The following is a 17,685-nucleotide window of genomic DNA, read 5'->3' as shown; positions in this document are numbered from 1 at the left end:
TAGAGAAATAGAAAAACCTAAATAATTAATCTTTCGTCTCTGTGTTTCATAATTTTCCTTCAATTCGCAAGAGGTTGAATGTATCTCACCGGAGCAAGCATGCGAGTGAGCAAAACAGCGCCCTTCTGTCTCTATGTGTAGCCCATCTATCTGATGCTGTCTGATCAAAAAGAGTATGATATTGTTGCTGCCGTAGCATTGAATGCAAGGGAAGCCAGCGAGCATTTGGCCTCCATTTGATAGAAACAGTAAAATAATAGCCAATCAGCATTGAAAGGATCTGAGCGAGCTCAACTGTGAATGGTCCTGGCGCCAGTTTGGATTTGGCTTCACACCAATCACATCACAACAAAAGCCAAATGTCATTGACAGAAAAAAACATAATTGTTGTATCTCATGTTGTTGTCCTCCAGTGGCTAGCTAGCTAGCTAAAATTGGCCCTTTCCTAAATTAGCCATAGATGGAGCTAGAGATTTGGACTTCTGGTTCTACTTAATTATTGATACTGGGCAATGATTATAACAGTGATTCTGATCCAACCATGAATTCATACTTTGTGCCCCTGGTCTGAAGTTCAATATGTAGCTAGATGTAGTGGCTCATCATTGCCCATGAAAGGAAGTTAGGTTAGCGAGCAAGCATTTTAGCCAGGACAACAAAAACTAAAAGTGTGCAGCCTACTGTATGACAGAGTCCTACACTGTTTTGGCAACATGAAAGAGAGGAGGATAGCATTGGTGAGTCAACATGTTTTTTCTACTTTCGCACACACACACACACACACACACACACACACACACACACACACACACACACACACACACACACACACACACACACACACACACACACACACACACACACACACACACACACACACACACACACACACACACACACCATTGGACTGTGGAAATACGTTCTCTGGAGTGATGAATCACGCTTCACCATCTGACAGTACGACAGACAAATCAGGGTTTGGCGGATGCTGGGAGAACGCTACCTGCCCCAATACATAGTGCCAACTGTAAAGTTTGGTGGAGGAGGAAAAATGTTCTGGGGCTGTTTTTCATGGTTTGGGCTAGGCCCCTCAGTTCCAGTGAAGGGAATTCTAATGCTAAAGCATACAATGACATTCTAGATAAGTCTGTGTTTCCAACTTTGTGGCAACAGTTTTGGGAAGACCCTTTCCTGTTTCAGCATGACAATGCCACCGTGCACAAAGCAAGGTTTATACAGAAATAGTTTGTTGAGATTGGTGTTGAAGAACTTGACTGGCCTGCACAGAGCTCTGACCTCAAATACCTTTGGGATGAATTGGAATGCCAACTGCGAGCCAGGCCTAATCACTCAACATCACAAATGCTATGTTATAGAGCAAACAATACAATTATCACAACACATAGGTTGTAATATTGCTTCCCCCCCTGGCTTGGCTTCCCAAGTGATTTTACCCACGCATCGCTACTGCTTCATATACCTGTAGCCTTTCAGTAGCATTTAACTAGGCTTAATACATCGTCACCCCCCTTTAAAATTGGTTTAATATGCAGTGGCAAGGGTGTTATAAGCCAAAGAGAAATACTGTAGTACAAAGACTGGAGGCCAATATGCACTTGATGCAATCACATTGATTTATGTCATATTCTTCAAAGCATCGTGTCCAACGTAACACACAACATATGACCAATGCAAGCAATACACCACCGCAGTGAACGGCGTCCGGCATGCTGACATTTGTGAAGTGCCAAAGCATTCATAAACACCATCAGAGATAACACTGAGTCATTGTTGATACATTGCTATTGACAAACTGCATGTTCAAATTAAGATCTGTACATCCATAGAGGTTGCGTAAGTACTCTGTGAGTAGCTACATCGAATAAATGGCACTTTGAATATGTGGCTTGGATATTATTTTAATTTTTTTTCTTGACCGAACCTTAGTGCACTGGTTGTTTATCACGACACCTTGCTTATCTACTGTTCATGGGTATGCATGGCTGGCTGTTAAAATTCCCTGTCTACAAAAATGATTCATGCCCACAAGCTGAAAACGACGCTATTAATATTTATGTCGAGTGTGGTGTTATAATGAGAAATATATATTGCTGAGTTCATCTTCGTCTGTTGTGGTGGTGAATCAAAGCGCCCCATACTGTACCAATGAGAGAGTTGATTAATGGATACAGGCAGGTGGCCAATGAAATCAGTTAAGATTAATATTCCCAATCAACATGTGAGGGTCTGCTGATTGCTAAGGGATTGAATGCAAAAAAGTAACCCAAGCCCTGTGAAAAATATAGTTTCTTTCTGTTTTTTGTGACTACAATGTCCCTGTCTGATGCTCATATGTTGGTCTATGGTCTAGTGACTACAGTAACACTAGTTAAAGCTCTATAACATGGTCACTAACACACAATCCGTTTGACATTTAAATGACCTGCCCCACTTATTACCTGGCTCTAGAATAGGGGAGCAATAATGATTTAATGGGATATAATTCTTAACAAAATATCACAGCAAGTATCGCTCTGCAATGTAAATAACCATTAACATGGATCACAATGGCCTTGGCTCAGAAAGAAACTCAAACTTTAAAATTGTACGACGCAGCCAAATGAAGATTGGACCTGATATTCAAGTATCAGTTGAGCAGTTATGTGAAATTTCAAGCTATTAAACAGTCTGGGAGAATTTGCAGTGGATTACAATTATATTAAAGCATTTTGTTTTATATTAAAACTTCTTAAAGTATAGGGGGCAGTATTTTCACGGCTGGATGAAAAACGTACCCAAATTAAACTGGTTACTACTCTGGCCCAGAAACTACAATATGCATAGTATTAGTAGATTTGGATAGAAAACACTCTGAAGTTTCTAAAACTGTTTGAATGATGTCTGTGAGTATAACAGAACTCATATGGCAGGCAAAAACCAGAGAAAAATCCAACCAGGAAGTGGAAAGTCTGAGAATTGTAGTTCTTCTTTTGAATCTCTATCGAAACTACAGTGTCTGTGGGGTCACGTTGCACTTCCTAAGGCTTCCATTGGCTGCCAACAGCCTTCAGAAAGTTCTTTCAGCATTCTCCTGTCACTGGGAAGAGAATAGTAGCTCAGTCAATCAGTGGACTGCCTGGGGACAAAGGGATTGGATATGCGCGATCCCGCGAGCGCGCCGTTCCTTCTTTTTCTTCTTGAATGAATATGCTATTGTCCGGTTGGAATATTATCGCATTTTTACGTTAAAAATACCATAAAGATTGATTTTAAACAACGTTTGACATGCTTCTAAGAACGGTAATGGAACATTTAGACTTTTCGTCTCTGGTACCATGCTCGCGCGTTATGCCTTTGGATAGTGCTCTGTACGCACAAACAAAACGGAGGTATTTGGACATAAATATGGATTATTTCGAACTGAAACAACATTTCTTGTGGAAGTAGCAGTCCTGGGAGTTCATTCTGACAAAGATCAGCAAAGGTAAGAGAATATTTATAATACTAATTCTGAGTTTAGGTGACCCCGAACTTGGCGGGTGTCTGTATAGCTTGCTGTGATGGCGATGTTCTCAGAATATTGAAAAATGTGCTTTCTCCATAAAGCTATTTTAAAATCTGACCCAGCGGTTGCATCCAGGAGTAGTCTATCTATAATTCTTAAAATAATTGTTATATATTTTGTCAACGTTGATGATGAGTATTTTTGTAAATTGATGTGCACATTCACCGGACGTTTTGGTGGGAATACATTTTCTGAACATCACGCGCCAATGTAAAATTCTGTTTTTGGATATAAATATGAACTTTATCGAACAAAACATACATGTATTGTGTAACATGATGTCCTAGGAGTGTCATCTGATGAAGATCATCAAAGGTTAGTGCTTCATTGTCACAGCGTCCACAGAAGGTGGCGCCCCTCCCCGGTCGGGCGGTGCTCGGCGGTCGTTGTCGCCGGCCTACTAGCTGCCACCGATCTACATTTCTGTGTCTGTTGGTTTTGTCTGTCTAGGTCCGCACCTGTTCCTTGTTAGTCATTAGTGGGGGGGTATTTAGTTTGTCTTTTTGGTTTGGGAATTCGTGCGGGATTATTACATGTCATGTTATGTGTGGCAGTCCGTGTTTTTGCGCTGCTTTAGCTACGCCGTGTATTTTTGGATTAGGCATTAGGGTTGCCGGGCTGCGCCCGTGCGTTTTTGATTTTGGAGCTGTCCTCCTGTCTTGTGTTCTGCGCACCCTGCCTTGTGGCGATTTTGTTTATTCTGTGTTTATTAAACATCTGTGTTAATGGACCTCAGTCTCCTGCATTTGACTCTGCCCTTTTCCTACTACCAAGGATAACTTTGACATTCATTTAGCTGTGTTTTGGGTTTTTGTGACATATATCCTTGCTTGGAAAATGGCTGTGTGGTTATTTTTGTCTATGTTCTCTCCTAACATAATCTAATGTTTTGCTTTCGCTGTAAAGCCTTTTTGAAATTGGACAATGTGGTTACATTAAGGAGAAGTGTATCTTTAAAATGGTGTAGTCGTATGTTTAAGAAATTTAAATTATGATATTTTTGCTGTTTTGTATTTCGCGCCATGCTATTTCACTGGCTGTTGAATAGTGTGAGATGGTCACGTTCCACCTAGGCCAGAGAAGTTAACATAAAGGTGGAACGGGAAAGTGGATTCCTAGGACTTGATTTATACCAAAACAGTTTTCACTTTTGATGAAACTCCAGTGGTGAGATTCTCTTCATCTCACCATTTTGAAATGGATTGTAATGTATCATAACGGAACTGTCTGACTTTACTTGTTCAATGTTTTAAATAGGTGCATAATGTTGCTATTGTTTTGTTTAGAAAATGGGAATGGATGGCTTCCATGGATCATTGGGTTTGTGGCACGTGCAGTATTGTTCAACTTGTAATAATATTATTAAAGTAACCTTCCAGTGAAAATTTTACTTTTAAAAGTTAATATTCTGTTACCTCATACCTAAATAATGTTACTGACTCGTCCTATACTCGTATGTGGCCAAAGCATAAATTTGAGAGAAAAAAAAACACTTCTAAAATCCCCCCTCAAATTTGTATCTCAAACAGACTTGTATCTCAAAAATGCTTTCTATTTTCTCATAGAATTTGATGTCATCCTTGTGAGGAGGATAAGCTGGCCATTGAGCGGTCTACTCGCATTAGACTAGTTTACGCCCACGCCATTCTGTTGTTGGGGGACGCCCACACCATTCCAACACAGAAAGCTGCTTTTTAACATACTTAATTAAAACATTTTGGGAAAGGAAAACAAATTCACTCATATTGTAATTAATTATAGGTCATATTTCATATAAATATGGAAAGACTGGAGAGTTACCATAAAAGGGATACATCAGGATTGGCAATGAGCCAATACTAACTAGCATTAGTGCAACGATAGGACTCCACGCTAGTTAGCATTGGCTTGAGAACTACCTCTTCCTTTCTTCTTGACACAGAGCCATACAATGGTATCCACAAGTTCATCTGATTCTGGGGAAGTAGATAAAGTAGACTTCCAGTCATTATGCTAATGTTACTTAGCAATGGCTCGCAAACTCTCTAACGTCCTTCATGCTCGACACAGAGACATAAAAATAGTATCCATGAGTTCATCTTACTCTGGGAAATTAGATAAAGGGCCACATTGCCAAAACCCCGATGTAGCCATTTAAGCTTGTGAATACAAGAACAAAGAGCTCACAAATACGGCTTTCTTAGAACTAGCATTTTGGTATATGGACCATATTCATACATTTATTTACCAGACATGTCATGTCAAACATGGTTAATTGTATTTGTTTTTTTTGGGTGGATTGATTTTGGATAGCACTAGTGTTCACCTCATGTTTTCAAAAATCGGATCTTTCACTTTCTTATAGCTCATCCTCACCACCATTGAGTGTCTTCACGAGAAACCGAGAGTGGCCTTCACTTGTAACTTCGCTTCATTATCTGCTCAGCCTTTACAACCAATTACTAAAAACAAATTCTTCCAGATGTACGTGCTCGGCAACCGAAGCCTGACTGGCTCACAAAAGACCCCGACGTTCACGTAGGCGGGGAGGCCAATATTCAGGGATGACTTTAGTTCATGGTGCAGGTACAAAGACTGTTGGGCTCTCATATTATTAAGGTTCTGTGCAGTACATCCTGAGAACTCCTGAAATGTCATAATGATTAGTACTCGATTGGGTTGGCTATTCAGATATGTCACATAATTAATTTGAAGGTTCAGATTCAATGCTGTTTTAACAATTGAAACTGTACTGAATAACATACCTAAAATCCATGAAGTGTAAGAAATATAACTTATCAAAACAATAAAATTAAGTTTAAGGAACAATTTTAAAAAGTTTATGAATTAATCTTGTCAGTTTTAGGCAGCAAAAAAATGGGTAGCAATTAGTTATAACTCCACGTAATAAAGCATTTATAATGTATTAGTAACTAGTTTAATCATTTATTAATCTTTACTCCATTCATAATATAGGTCCTTATGGATGGCAGGTAGCCTGGTAGGGTAGGAGCGTTGGGCCAGTAACCGCAAGGTTGCTGGATCGAATCTGTCGTTCTGCCCCTGTTCCCTGGGCGCCGATGACGTGGATGTCGTTTAAGGTAGACCCCCTCACCTCTGATTCAGACGGGTTGGGTTAAATGCGGAATACACATTTCAGTTGAATGTATTCAGTTGTACAACTGACTGAGGAATCCCCCTTTCCCCTTATAAACCATTTACTAATCAGTAGTTAAGTATTTTTGTGTGGCCTCATAATGTGTGAGCTATTTATACTTTATAAATATATACTTTTTTAAATGTTTTGAACGACCAGAGTCATTTCTCACAATAAGATGGACAGGCCATAGACATTCCAGAAGTACCTGATGCTCATGAACGTCTCAAAATGGCAGTCACACTGTTGTAATAGTGTGATGTGTAACTTCAGACTCACTCTATGCTAAGTAACGTTAAGCTTGTTGTCCAAAAATGCTAACATTAGTATTTCTTGGCAGTGACTGGTCTACCAAAATCAGAAGTGTGGATTGCAGTAACTCCTTAGAGTAGTCCATGTACTGTTTTAGGTAAGGAAATAAATCTGAATACATAATTTCACTGAACTATCCCATTACGTTTAAAGAGTTGCTACCTTTAAAAGGACCAGTTAAAGTGCTGCCAAACAAAGCCATGTGTGAAAATAGTCTTGGGTTAAAAATAAAAGACCTAAGGGCTGGAAACATTTAAGGTTAAACATGTAACATTATCAACACACAATCACAGATTATCGTGAAAGACACAAATTATTTTAAATGTCTGGTGGACACGAGACAATTGTCACAAATTTCAAATACATTTTGTGATTTCAAATCTAATCAAATCTAATTTTATTGGTGACATACACATGTTTAGCAGATGTTAATGCGAGTGTAGTGAAATGCTTGTGCTTCTAGTTCCGACAGTGTAGTAATATCTAACAAGTAATCAAACAATTCCCCAACAACTACCTAATAAACACAAATCAAAAGGAGTGAATGGGAATATGTACATATAAGTATATGAATGAGTGATGGCCGAGCGGCATAGGCAAGGTACAGTAGATGGTATTAAATACAGTATATACAGTTGAAGTCGGAAGTTTACATACACTTAGGTTGGAGTCATTGAAACTCATTTTTAAACCACCAAGGTGTATGTAAACTTCTGACTTCAACTGTACATGTGATATGAGTAATGTAAGATATGCAAACATTATTGAAGTGCCATTATTTAAAGTGGCATTGTTAAAGTGACTAGTGATCCATTTATTAAAGTGTTCAGTGATTGGGTCTCAATGTAGGCAGCAGCATCTCTGAGTTAGTGATGGCTGTTTAGCAGTCTGATGGCCTTGAGATAGAAGCTGTTTTTCAATCTCTCGGTCCCAGCTTTGATGCACCTGTACTGACCTCGCCTTCTGGATGATAGCGGTGTGAACAGGCAGTGGCTCGGGTGGTTGTTGTCCTTGATGATCTTTTGGCCTTCCTGTGACATCGGATGCTGTAGGTGTCATGGAGGGCAGGTAGTTTGCCCCCGGTGATGCGTTGTGCAGACCGCACCACACTCTGGAGAGCCTTGCAGTTCAGGGGGGAGCAGTTGCCGTACCAAGCTGTGAAACAGCCTGACAGGATGCTTTCTATTGTGCATCTGCAAAGGTTTGTCAGGGTTTTGGGTGACAAGCCAAATTTCTTCAGCCTCCTGAGGTTGAAGAGTCGCTGTTGCGCCTTCTTCACCACACTGTCTGTGTGGGTGGACCATTTCAGTTTGTCTGTGATGTGTACGCCGAGGAACTTAAAACTTTCCACGTTCTACACTGCTGTCCCTTCGATGTGGATAGGGGGGTGCTCCCTCTGCTGTTTCCTGAAGTCCATGATCATCTCCTTTATTTTGTTGACGTCTCCTTTGTTTTGTTGAAGATTTGATTTGTGATAGTGGGTTGAACATACTTACTGCAAATCATACATGTAAACATTTCTACCGCAAACACATATTAGTAATAAACAAGGAATAAAATCCACAAGACAAAAACTGCCTTATTCGGACAGCTTTAGTGTGCAGGCTACATCTCCCTATTTTATGATTAGTTTGTGTTCGCGAGGTTGAAAAAATTTGCAAGACATTCACATTGCAACTCTTCCTCACGTCCTTGCAACAGTCGATTTACAACAGTTTTCTGAATAAAATGTTTACGTAATTGGACTAAGTATTAATGTCCAATGTGGTTTCTGTAGCAGTAGTTATAATGCTATGCACTATGGGTAATGAAGTAAATTGTTAGATGACTTCCTGAAGTATTGTAAGAAGTTCAACTTTCAGTAAAGAACTCAGTGGATAGAGCTGGAGAGATGGAGGAAGTGGATACAGAGTTTGAATCAGGCAGCCAGTTGAGCAAAGTTGGTGAAGACCAATGTCCTGAATGGACAACAGTAGTGTCAATTTGTTTTACAAAAGTGAAATTGTATAAAATTGGAGTACAGGATATGTGGAAGAATGATAATGGATTATTTGTTGTTGGGATGAGTTTGTTGAGTAAGAATGCATATGTGGGAGACCCATTTGAGGTGTGAAATGGTGAAGTATGCGCTGGGAGAAGTGGAGTTTATCAGAGTGACCAGGAGTGGTCTTATTCTGATTAATTGTATTTCTGAAGAACAGAGGAAGATTGTCGTGGGCCTCAAAACAAAATCTGGACAACAGAAGTATCGTGCTTTGAACTTCAGAGCAGAGCACCCATCAAAGGAGTCATCTCAGGGATGATAATGTACAGTACCAGTCAAAAGTTTGGACACACCTACTCATTCAAGGGTGTTTCTACATTTTTACTATTTTCTTCACTGTAGAATAATAGTGAAGACATCAAAACTATGAAATAACATATAGAATCATGTGAACTCATCAGACCAAAGGACAGATTTCCACCGGTCTAATGTCCATTGCTCGTGTTCCTTGCCGAAGCGAGTATATTCTTGTTATTGGTGTCCTTTAGTAGTGCTTTCTTTGCAGCAATTCGACCATGAAGGCCTGATTCACGCAGTCTCCTCTGAACAGCTGATGTTGAGATGTGTTTGTTACTTAAACTCTGTGAAGCATTTATTTGGGCTGCAATTTCTGAGACTGATAAGTCTAATGGTCCCGTGTGGCTCAGTTTGTAGAGCATGGTGTTTGCAATGCCAGGGTTGTGGGTTTGATTCCCATGGGGGGACCATTATGGAGAAAAAGAGGTATGAAATGTATGCTCTGGATAAGAGCATCTGCTAAATGATGTAAATGTAATGAACTCTGCAGCAGAGGTAACTCTGGGTCTTCCTTTCCTGTGGCAGTCCTCATGAGAGCCAGTTTCATCATAGCGCTTGATGGTTTTTGCGACTGCACTTGAAGAAACGTTCAAAGTTCTCGACATTTTCCGTATTGACTGACCTTCATGTCTTAAAGTAATGATGGACTTTCGTTTCCCTTTGCTTATTTGAGCGGTTCTTGCCATAATGGACTTGGTCCAAATAGGGCTATCTTCTGTATACCACCCGTACCTTGGCACAACACAACTGAATGGCTCAAACGCATTAAGAAGGAAAGAAATTCTACAAATTGTCATCAAGGCAAAGGGTAGCTACTTTGAAGAATCTCAAATATATTTGGATTTGTTTTTGGTTACTACATGATTCCATATGTGTTATTTCAAAGTTTTGACATCTTCACTATAATTCTACAATGTAGAAAATAGTAAACATTTTAAAAATGTGTCCAAATTTCTGACTGGTACTGTATGTTCAGGTTAAATACCTGAAGAGAATTCCTGCTGTGGTTGGTGCCCGGGGTCTGACCCGCTGGGTGAATGGAGAAAAATAAGAAAGTTTGTTGGTTCTGTTGTTTTTTGATAAAGAGCACCTACCTGCACATGTGAAGCTTGGTTAAGTAAGATACGCTGTATGAGCTTTCGTCCTCAAACCAATTTTAAAAGGATTTGGCCATGTTTCAAGTCTGTGCAGAGGGATGGAGTATACTGAAGAACGATGTATAAACGGACGATGGTGTTGCAATTGTGATCCCAAGTTCCAGGAGTGCCCTGTAAGGGTGAAGGAGATTGAGGTGGCAAAAGTTTGACCGCTCTATTGAATCTCCTATGCGGAGGCGATTTAGGAGTTGAGAAAACAAGTGACGCTAGAGAAGGTATGGTAGTAGATGCACCACAGACTGTAGTAAGTGTTTGCTGCCAGCCAGAAGATACCATGTGTGTTAAGAAGGTGGATTTTGTGGCGTTCAGTTATCAACGGTATGGCTTAAGTCTCAAAGAAGTAAGAGAAACTGGACATTCATGTGGCTGCGGCAGAAAGGTTTTTGGGACTTTTTTTGATTTTGTTTATTTGTGTTTTTTTTGTAGTTTGTTACATTTTTGGGGGAATCCTGTTTCCATCCTGCACAGTAGGTGGCGGGAGGCACACCAAATTGTGCAAACGCCAATATACCGAAGAAGACGAAGACGAAGAAGAAAGAAAAGCACTAATTGCATTTAAAACTACTTCTCCGTCCCCATTCCTGAATTAGACTAAATTTAACAAAGAAACTAGTGACGAGGTTCGATGGAATTATGCTGCATTTTTCCAGGATGACGACAGTGATGAAAGTAAGATCTTTCCATTGTTCGTTCATTGTTGAATCCACCATTTGTTGACTGAATGCTGCATTGTGCTTGAGCCTCAAGGGGGAGGAGAGTAGTCACAACAGAGTGAATGAAAATAAATGGAGAAACAGGAAGTCAAAGTTAGTAAAAGTTCTAACAAGTAGAAGAAAATCATAAAAAAAACGGAAAAAAAAGAGTGAAAATAGGAGGATGAAGTAAACTAGTATAAGAAATTTACTAGTAAACCTGATAGCGAAGAAAGAAATGTGATAAAGTGTCTTTAATAGGAGCATTTGATCAGTTTGATGAAACAGTGGAGCAATGGAGTGTCTACACAGAACATTTGAGATGTCACAGCCAATGGCAATAAAGATGAAATTAAAGTGGCAACATTCGTTAGTGTGATGGGAGCTAAAATGTTTAGCTTGCTAAGGAGCTTGGTTCAGTCTGAGAAACTATGGGATAATAGTGACAGAAACATGTAAGTTTGTATTTTGAATTTCGTGATCGCACATTGAGCATCGTTGTTGCAAGTACCATAAGATTCACAAATGTGTAATTTATTTTCGCAAGCTTGTATCATGTTTTGTGAAAAATGGATCAATGGTCGCAAACTTGTGAAGTCCATTATGACTATGAATATTAGGCTGTGAATCAAAAAGAAACGTGCAGATCATTTTTTTTATCTGCACACGCTCTGAGTTCCGTCATTGTTGTCACGTTACCTAGAGGTTCATAAGATTGTAGAAAGTTTTATAAGTTTGTAGAAAGAGATTTGCAAGTAAAAAAAAATGGTTTGAGCAGTGTTGGTGGCAGGACCTTTTACTCCTGACCAATCAGCCAAAACCACAGCCGCCAATTGCTGCACCATTGGCTGGATTGATCCATCAATCAAATCTCAGGGAGTAGCTTGAAGAGGAGAAGTCGGAAGCTACCCATGAAGGGCAACCAGAGTAGAGAGTGTACTGTACGTTCGTTGACTGAAGATGGTGGAAACTGAGGTTTTGTTTGAAACTGCTAGTGAGTCGAGTGAAGCTAATAGTACAGAAAGTGAGAATGAGTGGGTTACAGTGGCGAAGAAAAAGGGAAACAAAGAAGTAAAGCTATGTTGAAAAATAGGAAATCACTAGACTCGTTTTTGGTCAGGGTTTTGGATGAATGCTACTGGGGAAATCCATTTAACGTCTCCAGGAACATCTGGAATGTGTTGGAAGAAAGTGTGGAGTCAGTGTCGTATCACATCTGGCCATGATTGGGAGTCCCATAGGGCGGCGCACAATAGGCCCAGCGTCGTCTGGGTTTGGCCGGGGTAGGCCGTCATTGTAAATAAGAATTTGTTTTTAATTGGCTTGCCTAGTTAAATAAAGGTCAAAAATAAAAGGGGGTTATTTCCTGGCTGGCGGAAGAAATAAAGGCAGAGGATATAACTGAAGACATCGATGTGGTTGGTGCAGGTCAATTGACTTGTATGGTGGATGGAGAAAAAAAGTTCACTTCATCCATGCTACTGTTCTTTGATAAAGAGTCTCTCCCTTCTCATATCAAGTTAGGATTCATGAGATACCCTGTAAGAGCTTTTGTCATAAATGTAAAAGATTTGGTCATGTGTCAAGTGTGTGCAGAAGGGAAGAATATCGTATGCCAGATGATGGGAAATGTTGCAACTGTGGAGGTGAACATGCACCTGAATTATTGGAGTGCCCTATGAGGTGGAAAGGGTAAGGAGTGTCCAGCGTGTCTCCTATCTGGAGGCGGTGAGAACATTGGAAGGAGCGAGAGGCGGGGAAGAAGCATTGGTAGTAGAGCCAACAAGACCAGTGATGGTTTTTCATCAAACGAGGGATAGTGAATTGCTATATGTTAAAAAGATGGACTTAGTATTATTTATTGCAATGGTCATAAACTGTACAGCACAAGCGGAGAAGAAGTCTAAGAAAATTGGAATCATTGTGAATGCCGCTGAACATTTTTTAGGGTCTTCGTGATTTTACAGCAGTGCAAGAAAGGCAGTGCAAGAAATCCTGTCGGTGAATGTAGCCTCATCACAGGCCCCTGAGCCTGTGTAGGAATGTATTTTGGAGTGGACTGTGATTGAAGAAGGATGATGGGTTTCTTATTTTTTAGTTGACGTGTTTTACTTTGTATGATGTCGTTTTACCCCATTCCCGAAAAGTTAAAAAAAAATCTTATTCAATACTCCGTCCAGCTGGTGGCGGTAATGCACCCTTAACACTGGATGCCAACCGTTGTTAAACCCCATCAAAGAAGAACAGAGTAATGTTGCCGCTACTCGGCCTGAAGTACTAGAATAAAACTATCTACTTGAAGGTAATAATCTCTTATGTGTACATGGATTTCTTGGGTGAAAACACATAACAGTAGTTTGTTTATCATATGAAATATAAATGGTACATTTCAAATTAACTTTAGCTACTGGCTTTGACATTCATCCTAGCTTTACTATCAACTGGCTACCGTTAGCTTCATCAGGCAGCTTTAGATGCAAGGGGAAAACAAATTCACACCTGACAGGTGTGGCATATCAAGAAGGTGATTGAACAGGTGTACCTTGAGGAGTATTTTTGTCTGTAATAAAGCCCTTTTGTGGGGGAAAACTTGGCTGGACCTGGCTCCCCAGTGGGTGGGCCTATGCCCTCCAAGGCCCACCCATGGCTGCACCCCTGCCCAGTCATGTGAAATCCATAGATTAGGGCCTAATTAATTGATTTTAATTGATTGATTTCCTTACACTATATGAACTGTAACTCAGTAAAATCTTTGAAATTGCTGCATACTGCGTTTATATTTTTGTTCAGTATAGAATTGGGGAAAACTCCCACCATCATCACTGTAGCGAATAATGTTAGGATTCAAGAAAATTAAAATTATATATTTGCTAGCTTTATTTCAAAGACTTTTTTACTGACTTTTGAACGCTTTTGACAAACTACTTAATTCCACTGCCTGTTTATTGATTGAAAAGGTTCACAATAATTATGCCCCTCCTGCAAATAGGCTGTATTGTTTTGGTATAATTATGGCTGAATAGTCTTGTGCATATTTACAAGTGTTTAATTAGCCTAGTTAGCCAAATGACTGACTGACTAGGCTCATTGTTATTCATGTTTTTGTTATTATTGCATTTCAGGTGGAGAGGGAGTAAGATCACAAGAACGTAGAATGCTGCCAGACAGCCACAGGATCGCTAGAGGTATTACAGTCAATGCTTAGGAAGTGGATATTGTATGCGAATTGCCCATTTATATCAATTACACTAACAGAATGGTTGGATTGTTCAGCAACACGTGCAGTAAATACTAACATGGCTTTGGTGATGAAAGGTACATAATGTATTTATTGTCATCTCTCCATCAGGCATATGCATGCTGTGACATGGGCCTGGATGGTGACACATATGCTTCCAGCTGCCAGACTGAATACTGGGGCCTTCAGTGGTACCTTACCTGACATTACAGCAAGAGACTCCTTATCTCTGTCTCGCAGCCATTTAACATCAACATGTATTTTATGCAACCAGTCATTCATACAAACTGCTACAGACACAATAACTGACTTATATTCACTTGTCTATTTGTCCTATTCTTCAGGCTTGTCTGGGATATATATTGTAGTTGGTACACCTGTGTGAAATGCTCATTTACAAGTCTTTATATACATGAATAAACATGTATTTAACCTGGACATGAGACTTGCATTGATTTTAGACCTTTTGGAGTCAAGAGCACCAAGTGTTGTATTGATGGAGAAAGTCTGCATGTTGTTTGATGTTTAAGTTACCATAGTAGTTAGTTAAAATGTGAAGAACAGGTTATGAAAAAGGTATAGTTTTAAACAAGGAGCATGAGTAGTTTATACAAAAGTTTATTGCATTTGGTTATCATCCCCCAAATTTGGCCTTTGAAAAGGCTTGATAGTTGCATCCTTCCTCATGGAACTGTTCTGCTGATAGCTCAGCTGACAACAGGGTGGCAGGTTTTTTATGTACTGCTCTAGAGTTCCATGGCCCAGCAGACTCACCTGTGGATAGGGGGTTGGACACATGTCAGTTTGGCTGGGAGACTTTTAGAGGGAGGAGATGGCATGAGTTTTGGTGTGAGTACAGTAAATCCAATCCAACCAGTAGTCCTGGATAATATGCTATACATGTATGTCATCACACAGACAGACAGCCATAGTCAAGGAGGTTTACATAATGCATAAAGTATATTACCATCAGCGGAACATCAGCTTGCTCTGCTCTGGAGAGATTGCAGGTAGTTGGTCAGAAGGCTCTGGAGCACCTGTAGAAAGATGGATAGGGGTACTGAATGCAATTGAAAGAGAGAGCAAGAGAGTTAACATTTACATTGTTGATTATTGAGGACTATCAGGGTGTCTTCTAATTAGACAAATGGTTGCGTAAAAGACACACCACCTCAAAAGGCTTTAAAAGTGAGGACTGTGTTGGGAGAGGCTTCTGTTATGCTGTTTGTCATACTATTCTTCAACCAAACAGCTGTGTAGACGTGTGTTTCAAGCATTTTGTTTTGAAAGCAGCCTTACTCTGTCATTCAAGTTGTATCTTCATGTCTGTAACTTCACTCTCACTCCCCCCTAAGCCCTCACCCTTGACCTCCCTTTGGCTCAGGTGGAGTATTATACAGTATATATATATATATATATATATATATATATATATATATATATATATATATATATATATATATAAATATGCATGACTTACTGACACTGACATGGAGTGCTCCATGTTCCTGCTGGTAGCAGGCCTCAACCTGGATGCAGGGAAATGTTCTGCAGGACATTGGAAATGAATTGACAACCCTGCATAGGTTGACAAAATAAAATGGTACTTGTATTTAGTCAATTGAAGTCATGACAACCACCGTTTTTTACACAGGAGTGTACAGGTTTTTGTTCCAGCACCTGACTAACAAGTCATTCAACTAACTGATCTAAATTGGAAAAAAACTTGCACACAGTTCAGTATCCTGGGACAGAAATCATTGATGTCTGTATTACTGAACTAGATTCCCAAGTTACAAGTTTACAATTCTGCATGATAGAGAATAACGTGTGGATCTATTTCTATCTAACCTTGTGAATAAACTCCAAGAACAAGTTTCAATTTAGTTAGCTAGCTTGCTAATGGCATTTATATCAACTTTATCAATGAGATGGTTTCCAAATATTATATACATTTTTCCCCCTCGCCTTTAAAGCTGTCTGATTAAGCTTGACAGATACTAGTAAAGCTAGGATGAAGCCAGAAAGCTAGCTAGCTAACATTAGCTGCTGTCAATTTCATCTGAAATGTACCATCATATTTCACTTTACACAAACTACTGTCATCCCATTTCAAATATAAAATAGATTATTACCTTCAAGTAGACCATTTCATTCTAGTATTTCAGGCCAAGGAGTAAGTAATGTTGTTACTTTGCAGAAATTACTTCTTCTCCTCTTCAAATTACTTTCTGAGATTTGATTGATGGAACAATCCAGCTAATGGTTGCAGCAATAGGCGGCTGCAGTTTTGGGCTGATTTGTCAGGGGATAAAGGTCCTGACCCCAGAGCTGCTGAAATAAAAACTGTACATGCAAATCTATTTCCACAAATGTACAAAACTTTCTACAAGTTTACAAATCTCTTGGTAACGCGACAACAGTGACAGAACTCCGAGCACGTGCAGATAAAAACATCTGCAAGTGGTTTTTTGATTCACAGCAGAATATTCTTAGTTGTAAATGGACTTGTAATAATTCTGAAAATAAATGATGCTTTCAAATCTTTTTAAATGTATTCAAATGTCAAGTTACAAGTTTGCAACCATTGTTAAATGTTTCATACATTAGGATACAAGCTTGCAAAATCTATTTACACATATGCGAATCGTACTTGCAACCACAAATCTCAATGAGCGACAACAAAATTCTAAATACAAATTCACAGGGTTCTGTCATCATTATTATCCCCATAAGAAACCAGGTGACCAGTCATTTGTGGACATTGTGAAATCTTTGGAAGGACATTTTTACCCCAAACCACTTGTAATTGCAGAGAGATTCAGGTTTCAGAAACGGAACGAAGAGGAAGGTGAATCCGTTGCTCAATATGTTGCAGTGCTAAAGATACTAACAGAACATTGTGAGTTTAATGCAACATTGAATGACACTATCTGCAATTGGATTGTGTGTGGCTTAAGGAGTAAGGCAATACAAAGCACCTACTCTCTGAAGACAATCTAACCTTACGGAAAACAGTTGAGGTTGCTGTATCAATGGAGCTAACTGGAAAAGAAGAACAGCAGCTGGGGGCTGCATCAAGAGTGCAGTGTAGCAGAAGCGCAGGAAAAACAAAAATCAAGCTCCTTGTAGTGTTACCGATGTGGAAAACGGGGTCATCACCTATCGGAATGCTGGGCAAAGGAGCTGACATGTCGCTATTGTGAAAAGAAAGGACATATTGTGCGAGCTGGTAAAGAAAAAA

The 17,685-nt window shown here is 39.6% G+C and overlaps 1 protein-coding gene and 1 long non-coding RNA gene across 2 annotated transcripts in view; one reads left to right on the top strand and one right to left on the bottom strand.

Moving 5' to 3' along the window:
- LOC106611510 (tenomodulin) overlaps positions 1-17,685 on the bottom strand; it is a 126,179-nt gene that overhangs the window by 28,502 nt on the left and 79,992 nt on the right. The window lies entirely within an intron of this gene.
- LOC106611511 (uncharacterized) lies at positions 13,422-14,879 on the top strand. Its single transcript, XR_001330114.1, has 3 exons — positions 13,422-13,505; positions 14,326-14,388; positions 14,553-14,879. It is a non-coding gene; the product is annotated as an uncharacterized lncRNA (long non-coding RNA).

Source organism: Salmo salar, chromosome ssa09, assembly GCF_905237065.1.
Source record: "Salmo salar chromosome ssa09, Ssal_v3.1, whole genome shotgun sequence".
In the NCBI taxonomy this organism is placed as follows: Eukaryota; Metazoa; Chordata; class Actinopteri; order Salmoniformes; family Salmonidae; genus Salmo; species Salmo salar.
This window is presented reverse-complemented; position numbering and strand designations above follow the sequence as displayed.